This window comes from Neoarius graeffei, chromosome 13 (genome assembly GCF_027579695.1).
Source record: "Neoarius graeffei isolate fNeoGra1 chromosome 13, fNeoGra1.pri, whole genome shotgun sequence".
Taxonomy (NCBI): domain Eukaryota; kingdom Metazoa; phylum Chordata; class Actinopteri; order Siluriformes; family Ariidae; genus Neoarius; species Neoarius graeffei.
The window spans coordinates 68,933,371-68,952,427 of record NC_083581.1 but is presented as its reverse complement, the minus strand read 5'-3'; the positions used below and the strand labels follow the sequence as shown (position 1 = coordinate 68,952,427).

Here is a 19,057-nt window from a genome sequence, read left to right as displayed (position 1 = left end):
TGAGAGTGAGCGAGTTAGTGTGTGTGTGTGTGTAAGGGAGAGGGAGCGGGTTAGGGTTAGGGTGTGTGTAAGGGAGAGGGAGCGAGTGTGTGAGAGTGAGCGAGTGAGTTAGGGTTAGTGTGTATGTAAGGGAGAGGGAGCGAGTGTGTGAGTGAGCGAGTGAGTTAGGGTTAGTGTGTGTGTGTAAGGGAGAGGGAGCGAGTGTGTGAGAGTGAGCGAGTGAGTTAGGGTTAGTGTGTATGTAAGGGAGAGGGAGCGAGTGTGTGAGTGAGCGAGTGAGTTAGGGTTAGTGTGTGTGTGTGTGTGTGTGTGTAAGGGAGAGGGAGCGAGTGTGTGAGAGTGAGCGAGTGAGTTAGGGTTAGTGTGTGTATGTGTAAGGGAGAGGGAGCGAGTGTGTGTGTGCGCGAGTGAGTTAGGGTTAGTGTGTGTGTAAGGGAGAGGGAGCGAGTGTGTGAGTGAGTTAGGGTTTGTGTGTGTGTAAGGGAGAGGGAGCGAGTTAGGGTTAGTGAGTAAGGGAGAGGGAGCGAGTGAGCGAGTGAGTGAGTTAGGGTTAGTGTGTGTGTGTGTAAGGGAGAGGGAGCGAGTGTGTGTGAGTGAGCGAGTGAGTTAGGGTTAGTGTGTGTGTAAGGGAGAGGGAGCGAGTGTGTGAGTGAGTTAGGGTTTGTGTGTGTGTAAGGGAGAGGGAGTGAGTGTGTGACTGAGTTAGGGTTTGTGTGTGTGTAAGGGAGAGGGAGCGAGTGTGTGAGAGTGAGCGAGTGAGTTAGGGTTAGTGTGTGTATGTGTAAGGGAGAGGGAGCGAGTGTGTGTGTGCGCGAGTGAGTTAGGGTTAGTGTGTGTGTAAGGGAGAGGGAGCGAGTGTGTGAGTGAGTTAGGGTTTGTGTGTGTGTAAGGGAGAGGGAGTGAGTGTGTGAGTGAGTTAGGGTTTGTGTGTGTGTAAGGGAGAGGGAGTGAGTGTGTGAGTGAGTTAGGGTTTGTGTGTGTGTAAGGGAGAGGGAGCGAGTTAGGGTTAGTGAGTAAGGGAGAGGGAGCGAGTGTGTGTGAGTGAGCGAGTGAGTGAGTTAGGGTTAGTGTGTGTGTGTAAGGGAGAGGGAGCGAGTGTGTGTGAGTGAGCGAGTGAGTTAGGGTTAGTGTGTGTGTAAGGGAGAGGGAGCGAGTTAGGGTTAGTGAGTAAGGGAGAGGGAGCGAGTGTGTGTGAGTGAGCGAGTGAGTGAGTTAGGGTTAGTGTGTGTGTGTAAGGGAGAGGGAGCGAGTGTGTGTGAGTGAGCGAGTGAGTTAGGGTTAGTGTGTGTGAAAGGGAGAGGGAGCGAGTGTGTGAGAGTGAGCGAGTGAGTTAGGGTTAGTGTGTGTGTGTGTAAGGGAGAGGGAGCGAGTGTGTGTGTGAGCGAGCGAGTGAGTTAGGGTTTGTGTGTGTGTAAGGGAGAGGGAGCGAGTGTGTGAGAGTGAGTGAGTGAGTTAGGGTTAGTGTGTGTGTAAGGGAGAGGGAGCGAGTGTGTGAGAGTGAGCGAGTGAGTTAGGGTTAGTGTGTGTGAAAGGGAGAGGGAGCGAGTGTGTGAGAGTGAGCGAGTGAGTTAGGGTTAGTGTGTGTGTGTGTAAGGGAGAGGGAGCGAGTGTGTGAGAGTGAGCGAGTGAGTTAGGGTTAGTGTGTGTGTGTGTAAGGGAGAGGGAGCGAGTGTGTGTGTGTGAGCGAGTGAGTTAGGGTTAGTGTGTGTGTAAGGGAGAGGGAGCGAGTGTGTGAGAGTGAGCGAGTGAGTTAGGGTTAGTGAGTGGTGTAAGGGAGAGGGAGCGAGTGTGTGAGAGTGAGCGAGTGAGTTAGGGTTAGTGTGTGTGAAAGGGAGAGGGAGCGAGTGTGTGAGAGTGAGCGAGTGAGTTAGGGTTAGTGTGTGTGTGTGTAAGGGAGAGGGAGCGAGTGTGTGAGAGTGAGCGAGTGAGTTAGGGTTAGTGTGTGTGTGTGTGTAAGGGAGAGGGAGCGAGTGTGTGAGTGAGAGTTAGGGTTTGTGTGTGTGTAAGGGAGAGGGAGTGAGTGTGTGTGGGTGAGCGAGTGAGTTAGGGTTAGTGTGTGTGTAAGGGAGAGGGAGCGAGTGTGTGAGTGTGCGAGTGAGTTAGGGTTTGTGTGTGTGTAAGGGAGAGGGAGCGAGTGTGAGTGAGTGAGTTAGGGTTAGTGTGTGTGTGTGTGTGTGTGTGTGTGTGTGAGCGAGTGAGTTAGGGTTAGTGTGTGTGTGTAAGGGAGAGGGAGCGAGTGTGTGAGAATGAGCGAGTGAGTTAGGGTTAGTGTGTGTGAAAGGGAGAGGGAGCGAGTGTGTGAGAGTGAGCGAGTGAGTTAGGGTTAGTGTGTGTGTGTGTAAGGGAGAGGGAGCGAGTGTGTGTGAGTGAGCGAGTGAGTTAGGGTTTGTGTGTGTGTAAGGGAGAGGGAGCGAGTGTGTGAGAGTGAGTGAGTGAGTTAGGGTTAGTGTGTGTGTAAGGGAGAGGGAGCGAGTGTGTGAGAGTGAGCGAGTGAGTTAGGGTTAGTGAGTGGTGTAAGGGAGAGGGAGCGAGTGTGTGAGAGTGAGCGAGTGAGTTAGGGTTAGTGTGTGTGAAAGGGAGAGGGAGCGAGTGTGTGAGAGTGAGCGAGTGAGTTAGGGTTAGTGTGTGTGTGTGTAAGGGAGAGGGAGCGAGTGTGTGAGAGTGAGCGAGTGAGTTAGGGTTAGTGTGTGTGTGTGTAAGGGAGAGGGAGCGAGTGTGTGTGTGTGAGTGAGAGAGTTAGGGTTTGTGTGTGTGTAAGGGAGAGGGAGTGAGTGTGTGAGAATGAGCGAGTGAGTTAGGGTTAGTGTGTGTGTAAGGGAGAGGGAGCGAGTGTGTGTGTGTGAGCGAGTGAGTTAGGGTTAGTGTGTGTGTAAGGGAGAGGGAGCGAGTGTGTGAGAATGAGCGAGTGAGTTAGGGTTAGTGTGTGTGTAAGGGAGAGGGAGCGAGTGAGTTAGGGTTAGTGTGTGTGTGTAAGGGAGCGGGAGCGAGTGTGTGTGTGAGTGAGCGAGTGAGTTAGGGTTAGTGTGTGTGTGTAAGGGAGAGGGAGCGAGTGAGTTAGGGTTAGTGTGTGTGTGTAAGGGAGAGGGAGCGAGTGTGTGTGTGCGCGAGTGAGTTAGGGTTAGTGTGTGTGTAAGGGAGAGGGAGCGAGTGTGTGAGTGAGTTAGGGTTTGTGTGTGTGTAAGGGAGAGGGAGTGAGTGTGTGAGTTAGGGTTTGTGTGTGTGTAAGGGAGAGGGAGCGAGTTAGGGTTAGTGAGTAAGGGAGAGGGAGCGAGTGTGTGTGTGAGCGAGTGAGTGAGTTAGGGTTAGTGTGTGTGTGTAAGGGAGAGGGAGCGAGTGTGTGTGAGTGAGCGAGTGAGTTAGGGTTAGTGTGTGTGTAAGGGAGAGGGAGCGAGTGTGTGAGTGAGTTAGGGTTTGTGTGTGTGTAAGGGAGAGGGAGTGAGTGTGTGACTGAGTTAGGGTTTGTGTGTGTGTAAGGGAGAGGGAGCGAGTTAGGGTTAGTGAGTAAGGGAGAGGGAGCGAGTGTGTGTGTGAGCGAGTGAGTGAGTTAGGGTTAGTGTGTGTGTGTAAGGGAGAGGGAGCGAGTGTGTGTGAGTGAGCGAGTGAGTTAGGGTTAGTGTGTGTGTAAGGGAGAGGGAGCGAGTGTGAGTGAGCGAGTGAGTGTGTGTGTGTGTAAGGGAGAGGGAGCGAGTGTGTGAGTGAGCGAGTGAGTTAGGGTTAGTGTGTGTGTAAGGGAGAGGGAGTGAGTGTGTGTGAGTGAGCGAGTGAGTTAGGGTTAGTGTGTGTGTAAGGGAGAGGGAGCGAGTGTGTGTGTGAGTGAGAGAGTTAGGGTTTGTGTGTGTGTAAGGGAGAGGGAGCGAGTGTGTGAGAGTGAGCGAGTGAGTTAGGGTTAGTGTGTGTGTAAGGGAGAGGGAGCGAGTGTGAGAGTGAGCGAGTGAGTTAGGGTTAGTGTGTGTGTAAGGGAGCGAGTGTGTGAGTGAGCGAGTGAGTTAGGGTTAGTGTGTGTGTAAGGGAGAGGGAGCGAGTGTGTGTGTGAGTGAGAGAGTTAGGGTTAGTGTGTGTGTAAGGGAGCGGGAGCGAGTGTGTGAGAGTGAGCGAGTGAGTTAGGGTTTGTGTGTGTGTAAGGGAGAGGGAGCGAGTGTGTGTGTGAGTGAGAGAGTTAGTGTGTGTGTGTGTAAGGGAGAGGGAGCGGGTTAGGGTTAGGGTGTGTGTAAGGGAGAGGGAGCGAGTGTGTGAGAGTGAGCGAGTTAGTGTGTGTGTGTGTGTAAGGGAGAGGGAGCGGGTTAGGGTTAGGGTGTGTGTAAGGGAGAGGGAGCGAGTGTGTGAGAGTGAGCGAGTGAGTTAGGGTTAGTGTGTATGTAAGGGAGAGGGAGCGAGTATGTGAGTGAGCGAGTGAGTTAGGGTTAGTGTGTGTGTGTAAGGGAGAGGGAGCGAGTGTGTGAGAGTGAGCGAGTGAGTTAGGGTTAGTGTGTATGTAAGGGAGAGGGAGCGAGTGTGTGAGTGAGCGAGTGAGTTAGGGTTAGTGTGTGTGTGTGTGTGTGTGTAAGGGAGAGGGAGCGAGTGTGTGAGAGTGAGCGAGTGAGTTAGGGTTAGTGTGTGTATGTGTAAGGGAGAGGGAGCGAGTGTGTGTGTGCGCGAGTGAGTTAGGGTTAGTGTGTGTGTAAGGGAGAGGGAGCGAGTGTGTGAGTGAGTTAGGGTTTGTGTGTGTGTAAGGGAGAGGGAGCGAGTTAGGGTTAGTGAGTAAGGGAGAGGGAGCGAGTGAGCGAGTGAGTGAGTTAGGGTTAGTGTGTGTGTGTGTAAGGGAGAGGGAGCGAGTGTGTGTGAGTGAGCGAGTGAGTTAGGGTTAGTGTGTGTGTAAGGGAGAGGGAGCGAGTGTGTGAGTGAGTTAGGGTTTGTGTGTGTGTAAGGGAGAGGGAGTGAGTGTGTGACTGAGTTAGGGTTTGTGTGTGTGTAAGGGAGAGGGAGCGAGTGTGTGAGAGTGAGCGAGTGAGTTAGGGTTAGTGTGTGTATGTGTAAGGGAGAGGGAGCGAGTGTGTGTGTGCGCGAGTGAGTTAGGGTTAGTGTGTGTGTAAGGGAGAGGGAGCGAGTGTGTGAGTGAGTTAGGGTTTGTGTGTGTGTAAGGGAGAGGGAGTGAGTGTGTGACTGAGTTAGGGTTTGTGTGTGTGTAAGGGAGAGGGAGTGAGTGTGTGAGTGAGTTAGGGTTTGTGTGTGTGTAAGGGAGAGGGAGCGAGTTAGGGTTAGTGAGTAAGGGAGAGGGAGCGAGTGTGTGTGTGAGCGAGTGAGTGAGTTAGGGTTAGTGTGTGTGTAAGGGAGAGGGAGTGAGTGTGTGAGTGAGTTAGGGTTTGTGTGTGTGTAAGGGAGAGGGAGCGAGTTAGGGTTAGTGAGTAAGGGAGAGGGAGCGAGTGTGTGTGAGTGAGCGAGTGAGTGAGTTAGGGTTAGTGTGTGTGTGTAAGGGAGAGGGAGCGAGTGTGTGTGAGTGAGCGAGTGAGTTAGGGTTAGTGTGTGTGTAAGGGAGAGGGAGCGAGTGTGTGAGTGAGTTAGGGTTTGTGTGTGTGTAAGGGAGAGGGAGCGAGTGTGAGTGAGCGAGTGAGTGTGTGTGTGTGTAAGGGAGAGGGAGCGAGTGTGTGAGTGAGCGAGTGAGTTAGGGTTAGTGTGTGTGTAAGGGAGAGGGAGCGAGTGTGTGAGAGTGAGCGAGTGAGTTAGGGTTTGTGTGTGTGTAAGGGAGAGGGAGCGAGTTAGGGTTAGTGAGTAAGGGAGAGGGAGCGAGTGAGCGAGTGAGTGAGTTAGGGTTAGTGTGTGTGTGTGTAAGGGAGAGGGAGCGAGTGTGTGTGAGTGAGCGAGTGAGTTAGGGTTAGTGTGTGTGTAAGGGAGAGGGAGCGAGTGTGTGAGTGAGTTAGGGTTAGTGTGTGTGTGTGTGTGTGTGTGTGAGCGAGTGAGTTAGGGTTAGTGTGTGTGTAAGGGAGAGGGAGCGAGTGTGTGAGTGAGTTAGGGTTAGTGTGTGTGTAAGGGAGAGGGAGCGAGTGTGTGAGAGTGAGCGAGTGAGTTAGGGTTAGTGTGTGTATGTGTAAGGGAGAGGGAGCGAGTGTGTGTGTGCGCGAGTGAGTTAGGGTTAGTGTGTGTGTAAGGGAGAGGGAGCGAGTGTGTGAGTGAGTTAGGGTTTGTGTGTGTGTAAGGGAGAGGGAGTGAGTGTGTGAGTGAGTTAGGGTTTGTGTGTGTGTAAGGGAGAGGGAGCGAGTGTGTGTGTGAGCGAGTGAGTGAGTTAGGGTTAGTGTGTGTGTGTAAGGGAGAGGGAGCGAGTGTGTGTGAGTGAGCGAGTGAGTTAGGGTTAGTGTGTGTGTAAGGGAGAGGGAGCGAGTGTGAGTGAGCGAGTGAGTGTGTGTGTGTGTAAGGGAGAGGGAGCGAGTGAGCGAGTGAGTTAGGGTTAGTGTGTGTGTAAGGGAGAGGGAGCGAGTGTGTGAGAGTGAGCGAGTGAGTTAGGGTTTGTGTGTGTGTAAGGGAGAGGGAGCGAGTGTGTGAGTGAGCGAGTGAGTTAGGGTTTGTGTGTGTGTGTAAGGGAGAGGGAGCGAGTGTGTGTGAGCGAGTGAGTTAGGGTTAGTGTGTGTGTAAGGGAGAGGGAGCGAGTGTGTGAGTGAGCGAGTGAGTTAGGGTTAGTGTGTGTGTAAGGGAGAGGGAGCGAGTGTGTGAGAGTGAGCGAGTGAGTTAGGGTTTGTGTGTGTGTAAGGGAGAGGGAGCGAGTGTGTGAGTGAGCGAGTGAGTTAGGGTTTGTGTGTGTGTAAGGGAGAGGGAGCGAGTGTGTGAGAGTGAGCGAGTGAGTTAGGGTTTGTGTGTGTGTAAGGGAGAGGGAGCGAGTGTGTGTGTGAGTGAGAGAGTTAGGGTTAGTGTGTGTGTGTAAGGGAGAGGGAGCGAGTGTGAGTGAGCGAGTGAGTTAGGGTGTGTGTGTGTGTAAGGGAGAGGGAGCGAGTGTGTGTGTGAGCGAGTGAGTTAGGGTTAGTGTGTGTGTAAGGGAGAGGGAGCGAGTGTGTGAGAGTGAGCGAGTGAGTTAGGGTTTGTGTGTGTGTAAGGGAGAGGGAGCGAGTGTGTGTGTGAGCGAGTGAGTTAGGGTTAGTGTGTGTGTGTAAGGGAGAGGGAGCGAGTGTGAGTGAGCGAGTGAGTTAGGGTTAGTGTGTGTGTAAGGGAGAGGGAGCGAGTGTGTGTGAGTGAGCGAGTGAGTTAGGGTTAGTGTGTGTGTAAGGGAGAGGGAGCGAGTGAGTTAGGGTTAGTGTGTGTGTAAGTGAGCGAGTGAGTTAGGGTTAGTGTGTGTGTAAGGGAGAGGGAGCGAGTGAGTGTGAGTGAGCGAGTGAGTTAGGGTTCGTGTGTGTAAGGGAGAGGGAGCGAGTGTGTGTGAGTGAGCGAGTGAGTTAGGGTTAGTGTGTGTGTGTAAGGGAGAGGGAGCGAGTGAGTTAGGGTTCGTGTGTGTAAGGGAGAGGGAGCGAGTGTGTGTGAGTGAGCGAGTGAGTTAGGGTTAGTGTGTGTGTGTAAGGGAGAGGGAGCGAGTGTGTGTGTGAGTGAGCGAGTGAGTTAGGGTTAGTGTGTGTGTGTAAGGGAGAGGGAGCGAGTGTGTGAGCGAGCGAGTGAGTTAGGGTTAGTGTGTGTGTGTGTGTAAGGGAGAGGGAGCGAGAGAGGGTTGTGTGAGGGGCGCGTGTGTGTGAGAGAGGCTTGAGGGGTGTGGGTGTGTGTGTGTGTGTAAGGGAGAGGGAGCGAGAGAGGGTTGTGTGAGGGGCGCGTGTGTGTGAGAGAGGCTTGAGGGGTGTGGGTGTGTGAGAGAGGGGTGTGCGTGTGTGAGAGGATGGTGTGAGTGTATGAGGGGTGTATTGTGTCCAATTTCAAGATTCAGGCAGACCTTGTGGCTTCCTTTAACAAGCTTTCAAATAAACAAAGTTGTACCTTGTCGGATGAACGGTTGATGATGGATGGATGGATGGACGGACGGACGGATGGACAGGTGGATGGAAGGCAGGCAGGCAAGCAGGCCGGGTTAGCCTGCTAACAGAAAGGCTCCAAGGAAAGTCAGTAATCCAGTAAAGGTACATCAAAGGCATCAACTTAAGATCAAAACCAAACTAAAAATATTTCCAACTTGTTCTTAGCTTTAAACTTTCAAAGTAGTTTTCAAAATAGCTTTCCAATAGCTTTCCTAATGGCTTTCCTAAAGGCTTGTAAAGAGCTGTGTGACCACCAGGTCCTTCAAACAATTCTATTGTTCTGCTCTGCTGAACTGACTCTTAAGGTCAAAGGTGTCTGGCGGCCATCTTGGCTCCAAAGTTCTTCACAGGTATCAAAATAAGCGTATATTACCAACCAAAGTAAGGTCAACTAAAATAAACTAAAGTTCAACCAAAACTTCAAGTGCTCCTGTAGCACAATATGTGGCAGATCATGGAATCCAGGGGCACATGTCTGCCCGGGGGCATTTTGAGTTATTGACAGATTCAGAAAGTACAGTTTCTAAGCTTTCCAATGATGCCTTCCATGTGGAGATCTGACAATATTTGAAGAATGTGTGGCCTTTTGAAAGTGTATACCTCTTAAAACAGAAAAGTGAGAAAATCGCCCTCAAAGTTTTCCATCTCAGCTACTCTGGGTGCAGGGCGGGCACATAATGCTGCTCATTTGCATGACATTAAGGAAAGCCCTACCCCCTACTAGCTAGCACGATACTACTTTCATGTAAACAAAGATCACCACGTCAATTTTCCTTCCATGCAAAGTATGCCCAAAACAATTATGAAGTACAAAAATAAGTCCTAAAGTATACTTGAACGTTTTGTGGTTGAAAAATTACTCACACCGTAAGAAAGAAAGATAGCACAATGATGACACAACTAACACAACACTAGTTTCATGTAAAGCCTCGGTCACAACCGGCCGTACGGTACGTGCTCCTACGGCCGGTCTACATGCAAAAAACGCAAGAAACACACGGAGAGCACGCGCATGAAACGCACGAGAGCGCGCGTGTGATGTGCTGATTTTCGAGCCGCAGACCGGCCGCAGAGGTTCTTTGTCATGTCAAACAAACTCTACAGGCGCTTACGTTTTTTTCAGGTTGCAAGACAAACTTACGGCCAACGCGCGTCTTTCTCCGTGAACAAAAAAAAAAACCCCGCAGTGATTTGGGAAACGCCAAAAATCACACGGCCAAAAAATCGTACGTCCGGTTGTGACCTAGGCTTAACCAAACCACAACACTCTCCGTTACATGCAAAAATAACCACACAGCCTTAGATTAATAAACTTACCCCATCAGAAAGAGAAACGGCGCCTTGCACACACCAATGCCTCCGATGGAATGTAATCCTAGAACGGTCCGTGTATCATCCAATCATTCAAGTATTCCATTCAATCTGGAAAACGAGGTTGCATTTTTTTTTTTTTTTGCTAGAAATGGTGATCTCCGATGTAAATAACGTGTGTCTGTTTGCTTCGTGGTGTTTGCTCCTCTGTGCTCTGTTTAGTAACTCATTCCATAGTGAAATCACACGCCTGTATGCAGGTTAAGTAGCCATGCGCTGAACTCGGATCATACAGCTGATTCGCGGAATAAAAAAAAACAAATGACTTAAATCCTCATGTGAATGGCCCATATGGTAATTTACCCACACCCCCCAGCAGGCTACAGTCCTGACAAAAACGAGACAATTTGCAACAAAAAGTGTATGCTTTTCCAACAAAACAATCTATTATCTGAAATACTGATTGTATTCTTCAAGATCTCAACTTGCACATGATGGAAAAAAACAAAAATCACAAATTTCGAAAAAAAAATCCTTATTTTGCGATTATCTCAGATTCGTTTTGGCCGACATGTGTCCCTGGATTTGGTGAGGGGTCACACATTACAATTTATCTTCAAATCAGGGGCGGCACGGTGGTGTAGTGGTTAGCGCTGTTGCCTCACAGCAAGAAGGTCCGGGTTCGAGCCCCGTGTCCGGCGAGGGCCTTTCTGTGCGGAGTTTGCATGTTCTCCCCGTGTCCGCGTGGGTTTCCTCCGGGTGCTCCGGTTTCCCCCACAGTCCAAAGACATGCAGGTTAGGTTAACTGGTGACTCTAAATTGACCGTAGGTGTGAATGTGAGTGTGAATGGTTGTCTGTGTCAGCCCTGTGATGACCTGGCGACTTGTCCAGGGTGTAGTCAGCTGGGATAGGCTCCAGCTTGCCTGCGACCCTGTAGAACAGGATAAAGCGGCTACACATAATGAGATGAGATCTTCAAATAAAAAATGGCTCTTGCATGGCCCACCCCTTATAGCTACGAAGGGACGCGAGCTATAATAAATTAAAAATCTATTTTTTCTCAAGAGCCATATTCCATGTCTACTGTGTGCAAGTCTATGTTGGCTTAGTCAGCTTTAGTTTGCTGGCCATCTACCAGCAGGCAAATCTTGCTGACGGGTCTTTCGAGCTGACTTGTTTTGGTCTGAAGTCTCACACTGCGGACCAAGCCTTTGGAATCAGGAAGGGCTTCTGTGACCCTGGCCAACATCCATGATCCTCGTGGTGCAGTAGCGTCTGCTACAAGTACTATGTCTCCTTGTTGGAAATTGTGCTTGACTCGAGTCCACTTTTGCCTCATCTGTAAAAGGGGCAGATATTTTTGGGTCCACCGCTTCTAGAATAGATCGGCAATGTACTGCACTTGCTTCCAGCGGCACCTTGCATACACATCTTCCTTTGTGAACAACCCTGGAGGTAGTACAGGCTGGACTTTCAGATTCAAAAGGTGGTTAGGTGTTAATGGCTCCAAGTCATTCAGATCGTCCAACATAGTTGTGAGTGGACGACTATTAAGAATGGCCTCAATCTCGCACGTCACTGTTTGAAGGCCTTCATCGTCCAGATGTTGTTGACCAGTCACAGTCTGTAGTATCCTCTTGACCATGCGAATGAGTCTTTCCCATATCCCTCCATGATGGGCACCATGGGGAGGATTAAAGGTCCATTTTACTCCCTTTTGGACCAGACTTTGCTGTATTTGTTGCAAGTTCCAGGACTTCAATGCTTCTTTCAACTCCTTCTCAGTTGAGACAAGGTTTGTTCCATTGTCAGATTGCAACTCTGAGACTTGCCCCCTTCTGGCAATGAAGCGTATGAATGCAAGAGTCAGTGTCGAGTGACTGTGCAACTTCCAGATGTATAGCTCGGCTGGTGAGACATGTGAAAATCACTCCATAGCGCTTCACAATGCTATGGCCTCGTATTACTTCCAGTGGTCCAAAGTAGTCAACCCCTACATGGGTAAAGGGTGGTAGATCGGGGATAAGCCTATCCACAGGGAGATCTGCCATCTTCTGTTGACCAGCGTTGGAATGGGCTTTTCTACATGTGCATTCATTGATTACCTTCCTGGCAAGGGTGTTGGCACAGGGGATCCAGTATCTCTGCCTAAGTTTGGAGAGAGTAAAATTCCTTCCACTGTGTCCAACTTCTTCATGGGTATGACGAACTAACAGTTTGGAGACATGATGCTCCTTGGGCAGAATTGCAGGATGCCTTTGTTCAGTGGGCATGGCCATTTTTCTAAGATGACCACCAACTCTCAAGGTGCCAGAGTCAATGAAAGGGTCTAGCCTGTAGATGGAGCTGTTCCTGCTTACACATTGCATGCCTTTCTGCAGGCAGGATACCTCATGGGCGAACCCTTGCCTCTGGCAATATTGCACAATAGCCATCTCTGCATCCTCCATGTCACTGATAGCACATAAGGGTCAGTTTTCTGCTGCTTGCTCTGCCTTGTGACCATTTTATGCCTGCTTTGATCAAGCCCTGCTTGGCGTTTCTTGGCAAGTTGCAGAAAAAGGGACTTCAACCTGAGGAACCATGCAACAGCCCTCTTCAGTTTCATCCATGTGGAGAAATAGTTCATCAGGTAAGTAGTGGCATCACAGCTGTCCTTTACAGCTACGTTCACCATGACAACTTTTCTCAGTTCAGGATCATCTGAGGAGAGGACAAGTTCAACTGGAGAGTCTGGCCAGCAATCTGGTGGTTTGTTCAAGAAATCTGGGCCACTGATCCAGCTCTGTTTCTTTAAGAAGGCATCAGTGTGCAGGCCCCGAGAAGCACAATCAGCTGGGTTCAATTTGATGCCTATGTACTTCCACTGACACCCCTCTGATGTGCTTCTGATGACGTTAAGGTGGTTGGCCACAAAGGTTTGAAATCTTCTGCTTTCATTCCGTATGTATCTCAGAACAGTCATGCTATCTGTCCAGAATAGAGACCTTTCCAATTTCATGTGTGTCTCCTCAGATAGCATCCTGTCTATACGCACTGCTAAGACTGCAGCAGTGAGCTCCATCCTAGGTGTGGTCATTTGCTTCAAAGGAGCAACTTTGGCCTTTCCCATTAGAAAGGTGACATGCACTCTGTTGCTGCTACTTGCCAACCTCAGGTAAGTGACCGTGCCATACCCTATGTCACTCGCGTCACAGAAGTGGTACATCTGGGCTGTGATGATGTTTCCAAAGTTGTTGGGAACAAAGCAGCGACTGACCTTGAACTCCCTCACCTTTGGGAGGTCTTGCCACCATTGGTTCCAGGAGCGGACATGGATCTCTGGTAACTCCTCATCCCATCCAATGTTCTGCTTGCGTAACTCCTGTAGAATGCATTTTGCAGGAAAGGTGATGGGTGCGAGGAATCCAAATGGATCATATATGGAGCTGACCATGGAGAGAATTCCACGTCTGCTGGTTGGGTGTTCTTTTATGGCTACTTGGAAGGTGAAGGTATCTTCTTGGACACACCATTGCACTCCTAGTGCTCTTTCAATGGGCAGGTCCTCAATGTCAAGGTCAAGATTCCTTACATCCTTGGCCCTGTCAGCTTCTGGTATGGATGCTAAGACAACCTTGTTGTTGCTAATCCATTTGGTCAATGTGAATCCTCCAGTGGCACACATTGACTTCAGCTCCCTGCAAAGCTTGATGGCATGATTTTCCTTGTCAACAGCCTTGAGCAAGTCATCGACATAAAAATTGTTCTGTACAGTGCTTGTTGCTTCAGCTGAGAAGCACCCTGTGTTATCCTCAGCTGTCTTCCTCAACACGTAACTTGCTGCACTGGCTGAGGATGTTGCACCAAAAAGATGCACAATCATTCTGTATTCTTTCAGGGGCTGAGTGATGTCCCCGTCTGGCCACCAAAGGAAACGGAGGAAGTTGACATGACGAGATGAGACCTTTACTTGGTGGTACATTTTCTCTACGTCTGCCATGAAGGCAATTTGTCCAAGACGAAAGCGTGCCAAAACGCCAGTGAAGGTGTTTGTGAAGTTTGGACCTTGGAGAAGCTCAGCACTGAGTGAGGTACCCTGGTAACCTGTAGAGCAGTCAAATACTACATGCAAGTTTCCCTTCTTTGGGTGGAACACACCATGATGGGGTATGTACCACACCTTTCCATCTTGCTGAGTCAGCTGGTCCTGGGGTACAAGCTCGGCATGTCCACTGGCTAGGACAGTTTCCATGAAGGCCCTGTACTCCTTGTGGAAATCACTGTTCTTCTGGAATTTTCTTTTCAATGATAAAATTCTTTGTTCTGCTAGGTGACGGTTGTTTGGCATTGTGAGGTTGTTCTTCCTGAATGGTAACGGCAACTCGTAATGTCCATCGACCACCTTTGCAGAGCTGTCCATGATCTGCATGAATTTGCAGTCTTCCACTGACATTTGTTTCTTTTCATCATACTTCTTCTCTGGGAAGTCATGGTGATACTGCTGAATCAATAGCTCACCAAGTGTTTCCACTGAAATGCAGTGTGCATGAACGTGCCTTTGGTCTTGCTTGTCGGTGTATGTATTTTCACCATGAAGTCCATTCACCACCCAACCAAGCAGTGTCTTCATAGCAAAGGGTCCATTATCCTTGCTATTGATGATTCTCCAGGGTTCCATCAACTTTGGTGCATTTATACTGATAAGGAGGTCAATGTTTGCATCCAATGCTTGGTATACAAATGTCCTGGAGGTAAGGCCATTTTCTTAGGTCTTCCTGCCTGGGGATATGCTCCTTGCTGACAGGGATTTCCTGCTGAGTATAAGTCTCTGGTAAGTCTACGAATGTCTTTGCATCCAGTGCAGCAACCTCCAGACCCCTAACAACTAGGCTGTTCACAGCTTTCTTTTGCCCCATCGTGCGCAGAAGAATTTGTTGGTTTTTGCCCATTGCATTCAACCTTTGTCTAAGTCGTTCTGTGCAAAATGTTGCAGAGCTCCCTGGGTCGAGGAATGCGTATGTCTGCACTGTATGGTTTGAGTTCTTCAATTTCACTTGAACTGGGACAATTGAAAGAGTGCATTGCCTGTCGCTACTTGCATGAGATGTCTCTGCCTTCAGTGAAACCAGCCCACTGTTCAGTCTTTCCATTGGTCTTTGGCATGTGTAAGATGGTAGGGTGGGGTTTAGAGCACACCGAACATGCTTCCCTTTTGGTGCAGCTTCGGCTCATATGCCCTTTAGCCAGACATCCAAAACAAATACCTTTGGTCTTGAGGAGTTCAACTCTTGCGTTATGAGACCTCTTTTCCAGTTCCGGACATGACGCGGTCTCATGTTGACCATCACAGAACAGAGCTTCATTTGGCCAGAGCCTTGCATGGCATTCCCTGCAGTAGAATGCCCTGCAATGTTGTCATCTACCACTGCTATAGTTGTGGCGAAACTGGACCCTTTACTCTTCTGTTTGGTCCCAGAAATGGGCTTACTGCTGCTGATGGTTGTCTTTGATGGTCTCTTGGGTACTGCCACACCTTGAAGATTACCGAAGATGGGGTCTTGTAGAATCCTGGCCTGCCTTTCCAGGAACTGAACAAGGTCTCCAAATGTGGCCTTTGCGCCAGTCCTTTCCCTTATATCAAAAGCATGTGTTCTCCATTTTTCACGGATCTTGTATGGCACCTTGGCCACAAGAAGTCTCAGGTTTGAAGGAAGATTCAGTTCATCCATGTACCTGAGCGTGCGCATCAGATTGAAGCAGCTGCGAAGAAGTAGAGCATAACTCTGCAGAGCGTCACCATTGTCTGGTGGGATGTTCATCCAGTTCAAGGCTTTATCTATATAGGCGGATGCAAGTTTGAATTCGTCCCCAAAGTGGACTTCCAGCAGCCTCTTTGCTTCCCTGTAACCACTGTCAGCATCCATGTGAAGACAGCTCCTGACCAACTCCTGTGGCTGGCCAGAGGTGAACTGCTCAAGATAATAAAGCCTGTCTTTATTACTAGTGGCGTTGCCTTCAATGCGGTGTTCAAAGGCTTGCATGAATGGTCTGAAGTTCAGAGGCTCTCCATTGAATACAGTAAGATCTCTTGTATGGGAGTGAATTCAGCTTCTGCTGTTGTACAATGAGAGCGGCTATGTCCCCTGTGTTGTTGCCTGACGATGAAGATATGGGTGGATGGGAAGCACCTGTAGCGGCTTGAGTGTTCCGTTGTGGCCGTGTTGCTTGAGCATGCCTGTCAGGCCTCCGTTGCTTCACGTCCGGCACTAAGACTCGTTGTAATGGTGTCTTGGGAACAACAGAAATCTTTGCATACTCCACAGGAAATAATTCTGGCTGAAGTTCTTCCTTGACGTCCTTGTAATGACTCTCCAAATACGCATTCATGCCGTCTCCTGATGTTTCCAAAAGCTCAGTTGAGGAGATTGGTTCAGCATCAACACTCTGCAAAACTTTTATTTTTGCATCTGCCACTGCCAACTCTGTTTCAAGGTCCATTTTTTCCATGTTGATTTCAATTTACATTTTCCTTTGTAGCAATGTATGTTTTTTCGCTAGTGCTGCATGTTTTTTCTCGAGGGCTGCCCGTTCAGCTTCAGCCTTTACTCGGGCAGAAGAGACTGACGATGTTCTGGAAACGACACTGGCAGAACGTGCATGTCCCCTTTTGGCTGACACATTGGAGACACTGTCCAGTGGAGTAACTTCAGGCTGTAAGTCACCTTGAGTGTTCTTCCATGTGTCAACTTCCTTCAAGAATGTCTCAAATGTTTGCATTTTTGTTCTGTACCAGTCATCATCAGATCCCTTTTCTTCTTCATCGAGCAGTTCTTGAACAGACTGATGAATGTGCTCAAACTCAAATAGTGCTGCATTCAGTTGTTCAAATCCTGTATTCACATCTACATTTCCACTCATCAATTCCTGCATTTCATTCATCCTTCTCGTACACACGCTAAGTTTTCCTCTGCGTGAAGAGCAAAGTGCTTTAAGTTGTTCATCAGCCATTTTTTAAATTTCAATAAACAAAAACAGAAATATTCAAATGTAATTAATGTTGAATTCTTCAAATCCACAAAACAGTTGTATCTTGCTTTCCTTTTCAAACAAAAATGTTTGCTCCAGTAGCAATTTCAAGTTAATTCAGTAGGATACTCCAATAGTCATCCACTTCATTCAAAGTAAAACTTATAAAAATCTTCAATGTCCAAGTTTCAATGCAATTCAGTTCAATGTTGCACTCAAAACTCATCAAAAGTCCTCAATTCAAAAATCTTCAAAACTCAAAAGGCTTCAATAGTTAGCGGTTAGCCAAAGTGTCCATGCTTTCCAAACAATTTGCGATGGCTTAGCTCTTTACCTTTGTTGTGTCCAATTTCAAGATTCAAGCAGACCTTGTGGCTTCCTTTAACAACTTTCAAATAAACAAAGATGTACCTTGTTGGATGAACGGTTGAGGATGGATGGACAGGTGGATGGAAGGCAGGCAGGCAGGCAAGCAGGCAGTGTTAGCAGGCAAGGTTAGCAGGCCGGGTTAGCCTGCTAACAGAAAGGCTCCAAGGAAAGTCAGTAATCCAGTAAAGGTACATCAAAGGTATCAACTTAAGATCAAAACCAAACTAAAAATATTTCCAACTTGTTCTTAGCTTTAAACTTTCAAAGTAGTTTTCAAAATAGCTTTCCAATAGCTTTCCTAATGGCTTTCCTAAAGGCTTGTAAAGAGCTGTGTGACCACCAGGTCCTTCAAACAATTCTATTGTTCTGCTCTGCTGAACTGACTCTTAAGGTCAAAGGTGTCTGGCGGCCATCTTGGCTCCAAAGTTCTTCACAGGTATCAAAATAAGCGTATATTACCAACCAAAGTAAGGTCAACTAAAACTAAAGTTCAACCAAAATTTCAAGTGCTCCTGTAGCACAATATTACAATTTATCTTCAAATCAAAAATGGCTCTTACAGTGTGAGGGAGGTGTGTGTGTGTGTGAGGGAGGTGTGTGTGTGTGTGTGTGAGGGAGGTGTGTGTGTGTGTGTGTGAGGGAGGTGTGTGTGTGTGAGGGAGGTGTGTGTGTGTGTGTGAGGGAGGTGTGTGTGTGTGTGTGAGGGAGGTGTGTGTGTGTGTGAGGGAGGTGTGTGTGTGTGTGTGTGTGTGTGTGAGGGAGGTGTGTGTGTGTGTGTGTGTGAGGGAGGTGTGTGTGTGTGAGGGAGGTGTGTGTGTGTGAGGGAGGTGTGTGTGTGTGAGGGAGGTGTGTGTGTGTGAGGGAGGTGTGTGTGTGTGAGGGAGGTGTGTGTGTGTGAGGGAGGTGTGTGTGTGTGTGAGGGAGGTGTGTGTGTGTGTGAGGGAGGTGTGTGTGTGTGTGAGGGAGGTGTGTGTGTGTGAGGGAGGTGTGTGTGTGTGTGTGAGGGAGGTGTGTGTGTGTGTGAGGGAAGTGTGTGTGTGTGTGAGGGAGGTAAGTGTGTGTGTGTGTGAGGGAGGTGTGTGTGAGGGAGGTGTGTGTGAGGGAGGTGTGTGTGAGGGAGGTGTGTGTGAGGGAGGTGTGTGTGTGTGTGTGAGGGAGGTGTGTGTGTGTGTGAGAGAGGTGTGTGTGTGTGAGAGAGAGGTGTGTGTGTGTGTGTGTGTGTGTGTGTGTGTGAGAGAGAGAGGTGTGTGTGTGAGAGAGAGGTGTGTGTGTGTGTGTGAGAGAGAGGTGTGTGTGTGTGTGAGAGAGAGGTGTGTGTGTGTGTGTGTGTGTGTGTGTGAGAGAGAGGTGTGTGTGTGTGAGAGAGAGGTGTGTGTGTGTGTGTGTGTGTGTGAGAGAGAGAGGTGTGTGTGTGAGAGAGAGGTGTGTGTGTGTGTGTGAGAGAGAGGTGTGTGTGTGTGTGAGAGAGAGGTGTGTGTGTGTGTGTGTGAGAGAGAGGTGTGTGTGTGTGTGAGAGAGAGGTGTGTGTGTGTGTGAGAGAGAGGTGTGTGTGTGTGAGAGAGAGGTGTGTGTGTGTGAGAGAGAGGTGTGTGTGTGAGAGAGGGGTGTGTGAGAGGGGTGTGAGGGTGTGGGTGTGTGAGAGAGAGAGGTGTGTGTGTGTGTGTGTGTGTGTGTGTGTGTGTGTGTGTGTGTGTGTGTGAGAGAGAGGTGTGTGTGTGAGAGAGAGGTGTGTGTGTGAGAGAGAGGTGTGTGTGAGAGAGAGGTGTGTGTGTGAGAGAGAGGTGTGTGTGTGAGAGAGAGGTGTGTGTGTGAGAGAGAGGTGTGTGTGTGAGAGAGAGGTGTGTGTGTGAGAGAGAGGTGTGTGTGTGAGAGAGAGGTGTGTGTGTGAGAGAGAGGTGTGTGTGTGAGAGAGAGGTGTGTGTGTGAGAGAGAGGTGTGTGTGTGTGTGAGTGAGAGAGAGGTGTGTGTGTGTGTGAGAGAGAGGTGTGTGTGTGTGAGAGAGAGGTGTGTGTGTGTGTGAGAGAGAGGTGTGTGTGTGTGTGAGAGAGAGGTGTGTGTGTGTGTGAGAGAGAGGTGTGTGTGTGTGAGAGAGAGGTGTGTGTGTGTGAGAGAGAGGTGTGTGTGTGTGAGAGAGAGGTGTGTGTGTGAGTGAGAGAGAGGTGTGTGTGTGTGTGAGAGAGAGGTGTGTGTGTGAGAGAGGGGTGTGTGTGTGAGAGAGGGGTGTGTGTGTGAGAGAGGTGTGAGGGTGTGGGTGTGTGAGAGAGAGAGAGGGGTGTGTGTGAGAGAGAGGGGAGGAGTGTGTGTGAGAGAGGTAGGAGAGAGAGAAGGGGGGAGAGAGAGGCGGGTGTGTGTGAGAGAGGAAAGGGGAGAGAGAGAGGGGGTGTGTGAGAGAGAGGGGAGGAGTGTGAGA

At 49.3% G+C, this 19,057-nt stretch overlaps 1 protein-coding gene across 1 annotated transcript in view; it reads left to right on the top strand.

The window, feature by feature from the left end:
* The window catches only part of pex14 (peroxisomal biogenesis factor 14), a 315,467-nt gene that overhangs the window by 93,739 nt on the left and 202,671 nt on the right, over positions 1–19,057 (top strand). The window lies entirely within an intron of this gene.